The sequence below is a fragment of the Babylonia areolata genome, chromosome 15 (genome assembly GCF_041734735.1).
Source record: "Babylonia areolata isolate BAREFJ2019XMU chromosome 15, ASM4173473v1, whole genome shotgun sequence".
Taxonomy (NCBI): Eukaryota; Metazoa; Mollusca; class Gastropoda; order Neogastropoda; family Buccinidae; genus Babylonia; species Babylonia areolata.
The window spans coordinates 32,285,470-32,290,469 of record NC_134890.1 but is presented as its reverse complement, the minus strand read 5'-3'; the positions used below and the strand labels follow the sequence as shown (position 1 = coordinate 32,290,469).

The following is a 5,000-nucleotide window of genomic DNA, read 5'->3' as shown; positions in this document are numbered from 1 at the left end:
GATGCTATAAAAAGTGTTCACTCTAACTCTCGGTCTCATTGTCTGTCTGTCTCTGTCTCTGCCTCCTTCCCCAGCCCCCTCCCCCCTTAACTCTTTCTGTCTCTTAGTCTCTGTCTCTCTGTCTCAGTCTCTGTCTCTGTCTCTCTCTTAATGTAGTGGACATTTTTCAATATGCAGATAAGGCACACACGCTTGAACCAGGAAATTGCAAAGATTGGAACTAATTCACTGTGGGGTCTTCTGTGAGAGGCTAGTTTTACAAACACCCCGCTCCACCCCCATCCCCCAACCCCGCCTCTCTCTCTCTTTCTTTCTTTGATCAGCATTGCTTCATGTGTTCCAACTTGTAATGCCTTGAGATTGGAACGGTTCAATTTGTGTGTGTGTGTGTGTGTGTGTGTGTGTGTGTTTGAATAAAGGATTGGTTTTCATTGTGTTATATTTGCCGAATAAAACATGATTGTGGAAATATTTATCATATGGACTGAGTAATACACGTACAAGCGTAATTGATATAGCTCGGGTAGAATCCCTGGGATGAACAGGCGGTTATAAACTGTGTTCTGTTGATATCAATAGCGTTGATAGTGGTGATGATGGCTGTGTGCTGTTAGCATTGTTAGCATAAGCATGATGAAGAACAACAGCAAGAAGTAGTGTTCCCCCAGCCCCCTCTTCCACACACACACACACACACACACACACACACACAGGTCGGGAAGGGGGTGTGTTAAAGGCTGAAATGAAACGTGACGTATCTACAGTAACAGCGAGAATGACGACTCGGAGCATAGAACGTGCAACCCTGTCCGTCGGTCGACACATAATTATGTTTGGAATGCGAATGGGTGTTTTGATCTGAGCTTGGGTCAAGTTTGTTACCAAAAGGCTGAGAGTCAAACTGGCGTAGAAAGGAATCTACATACATGCGCTTCGTTTCTCTGTGTGTGTGTGTGTGTGTGTGTGTGTTTTGTTTGTTTGTTTGTGTGTGTGTGTGTGTATAGCTGATAACACAAACAGTAGACTGACGAGGGAATGGAAACTGTTCTTGGTTACTTGGGTCTCTTTGAGGTAATGCCCTATTTTAGCGTCCTAAATCGATTATTGCAAAAATGGTCTGACAACACTGAAGAGTGGACAGGGCTGACATTTGCCGAAACACTGTCACTCACACATGATGGACCAGAATGGAGAAGGCATGTGCACGAATCAACATTGCGGTGCCGCTGAGGGACCAAGGACAAGGACAACTGAGGACAAGGACAAATTATTGCACCGATTGGTTACAATCTCTTACATTCTCATGGTTTGTAGGACCAACAACGGAAAAAGCAAGATGGTGGCACGTTAGTTTAGTGACTGAATCCGCATCAGAATGGAGTAAAATAACGTACAAAATAAAGAGTCGAAATCCACTGGAAATGGGTTACAACATCTACTAATAGAATAATTATCGTTTCATACATGCATATAAATTGTCGATAAAATAGGTTCCTGAATTCAGGACACTAAAACAGGACATTACTTTGCTTTTAATGCTTATTGTACTTTATTTATTTCTTGTAAGTTGGCAGTACTTTGTTTCTTGAGTGTTGTCAGTGTTCTGTTGGCGTCAGAAGTAATAGAAATATCAGATATCAAATATGCATGGGTTTCTCCTCCTCCCTTCAAGCCAGACATCATGGTTCCCTCACCACCCATCCACCCCACCCCCTCATTTATCCCCAAGATGTGACAGCTGATAGTTACACAAGGACAGTGTTTCGATCTGATACCTTGTCGATCGGGAAATCAGATTTTTGTTTGGAGAAGAAGAAAGGGGGAAAAGGAAAGAAAGCTGATGGACTGACCGATCGAGAGATATAGAATGGAATGATCGAGAGGTTATCTTCATCAGGCATCTTGTGTTGGAAACCGGGAAGGATCAGCTTCCGAGATTGGCAAGACGGGGCGGCTGCGTTATGATGGGGACCAGCCCCCACCCCGACCCCAATCCGCCCCTCGCCACCCACATCATTATTCATTTTTTTTCTTTTGATTTTTTTACGATTTTTTTTTTAACGTGCACCAATTTTCCATCCAAAATCGTGTGATGAATTTTCATTCTAATTCTTCTTTTATTTTCTCCCTCGTTCCCTTACTTATTATTATTATTAGTAGTAGTAGTAGTAGTAGTAGTAGTGCTGTTAGTGTTATTCATGCTATTTGCATTATTAGCATAAACATTACTAAGAACAACAGCAAGAACTAGTGTTTTTCTCTACATTAAAAGAAGGAAAAGAAAAAAAAAGAGAAAAGTCTGGCTGATGATTGCAGGGAGGCAGCGAATTTCGTGCTGTCTTCTCTGTCGTAAACTGTTATGCGGGCGGTGGAACGAGCTCCGACCGCAAAGCGAGTGTTCCGGGTTCGAGTCCAGCTAGCTAGGACCGGGTTTTTTTTCTTCTTCTTTTGCTTCTTCTCCTTCTTCTTCAACATCATCATCTTCTTCTTCTTCTTACCGTCCTTCCATCCACAAGCCTTGAGTAACAGTCTAGGTGTTTATCTTTCGAATGAGACGATAAACTTATGAGTTCGTCCCATGTGCAGCATGTCATTTTAAGAAATTTAGATGTCAAAGAATGGATGGCAAACAAATAACATATATCCTTAGAGAGAAAAAAAATGAGGCTAAAATCTATCTTGATTAGGGAAACACACACACACACACACACACACACACACACACACACACACACACACACACACACACACACACACACACACACACACACACAGAGAGAGAGAGCACCGGCAACACAACACAACACACACACACACTAAAAAGATAAAAGATATACCAAGGAGAAAAAGAAGAAGAAAATCCTTTGCAAAATCGATCTGAATTAGGGAAACACACACACGCACACACACACACACACACACACACACACACACACACACACACACACACACACACACCGTGACACACACACACACACACCGTGACACACACACACACACACACACACACACCGTGACACACACACACACACACACACACACGCACGCACACTTAAAAGATAAAAGATATCCCTAGAAAAAAAGAAGAAAACCCTTTGCAAAATCGATCTAAATAAGGGAAACACACACACACACACACACACACACACACACACACACTTAAAAGGTAAAAGATATCCCCAGAAAAAAAAAGAGGAAAACCCTTGGCAAAATCGATCTAAATCACACACACACACACACACACACACACACACACACACACACATATATATATATATAGATAGATAGATAATTGGGGGGCCGGCCTGGGTGGAGGGTACAGGGGTCGGGGATGGGAAGCACTGTACTGTAGCGGCGAAGCGACTCGCTCTCCATATCAGTCAAGGCAGGTCGGGTAGAGAGTGTCCGGGATTCCACACACCACATAGAAATCTGTCGTGACAAGAAACATAATACAACGGACTGAGTTCAGCGACCACGTACTGTGCGGTTAATGACTACAACAGGCCACCACCAGTCCGCCACTGACACAGTCCCTCAGTGTAAAACAATGAATTATCGGGTTGGCGTGGGCGTGTTTGGTGTGGCTGGATGCGGTGTGAAATCGCGATGTTTAAGGAAGGACGTGAAACGAGTTTTTGTTGCTCACCGTAAGCTGCTGACAAAACATGTGAAAAAAGGTTGTAAATATGAATAGTCACGTAAAAAACAACTAAAAACGTGCTGCATATATATGTACGCGCGCGCGCAGAAACACACACAGACACACGTACACAAAACATATACATTAGCACACACGCGCCCGCGCGCACACAGAACACCCACCCATAAGCACACGCGCGAGCGCGCGCACACACACACACACACACACACACACACACGCGCACACGCACACACACACACACACACACACACACACACACACACACACACACACACACACACACACAGTGGCATTCAGCCCAGACCACATACAGGAACTGTGTTGAAGAACAGGAAGAAGAAGAGCAAGTGTGTGACGGAATGGATGCCCCTCTGCCTCTGCCTCTGCTGTGCCAGAGAGAGAGTGAGAGAGAGAGATTCATGCCCTTCTCCTCTCTGCCTCCATCTCTCCCTCCCTCATGCCTGGCATTTCCGCTCTCGTCCCTCTTCCCCCTCCTCCCCCCCCCTCAACTCCCCTCCCCTTCCTCCTCTCTCTCTCTCTCACTCTCTCTCCCCTCCAGCCGCCCTCCCTCCTATCCGTGCCCGCCAAACCGTTACTTTGTTGGGGATCCGGGATTTGAATGGATGGGGACTGAGCTGGCGAGCCACGCCGTGTAGTGTTGTGGTGCGGTGGTAGTAGTGGATGTTGTGTTGGTCTGGGCCGAGAGAGGTGGTGACTCTCCTCTCTCTCTCTCTCTCTCCCTTTATTTCTCTCTCCCTCCACTGTGCTGCCGCTCGGATATTTTAGCGCCTCAAGTCAACAGGCCAGTAGCGGTGTGTGGGGATGCAGTTGAGGCTTTCAACTGTTTCGAAATTGCAAGTTTTGTGGCGTGTGTGTGTCGGTACGGATTATATATCGACTTCGACGACGACGACGACGACGACGAAGATAGCAACAACAACAACAACAACAAACGCCAGCAACAACCTGTGAGCGTCGTTGAGGTCGGTCGAACCGGCAAGGTAGTGCTGTGGGCCCGTTTTATTTTGTTTACTAGGCGGCCGCGCCAGTGTTATGGTGTGCTTTGAGGTATGCAACTCTCTGTCTCTCTGTCTGTATCTCCCTCCCTCTGTGTGTGTGTGTGTGTGTGTGTGTGTGTGTGAACTTAGAACTCTTTAAATTGTCGTAAAACCCATCAAGAATGTGTGTGTGTGTGTGTGTGTGTGTGTGTGTGAGAACTCATTTACTTTGTCGTAAAACCCATCAAGAGAGAGAGTGTGTGTGTGGTGTGGTGGTGGCGCTGTGATTTATTCTGCTATTTAATGCCGTGGTTCAGAGTTGTGAGTGTTGTGGTTAA

General features: G+C 45.6%; 1 protein-coding gene across 2 annotated transcripts in view; it reads left to right on the top strand.

The window, feature by feature from the left end:
* Window positions 1–5,000, top strand: part of LOC143290579 (uncharacterized) — a 137,509-nt gene that overhangs the window by 2,560 nt on the left and 129,949 nt on the right. Inside the window, exon 1 of one of the 2 annotated variants that reach the window (XM_076600150.1) lies at window positions 4,276–4,732. The exons of the other annotated variant lie outside the window; for it this stretch is intronic. The gene's annotated coding sequence lies outside the window, so the exon portion shown is untranslated. Of the gene's footprint in view, window positions 1–4,275; window positions 4,733–5,000 lie in introns of those variants that run through there. 2 annotated transcript variants of the gene reach the window in all.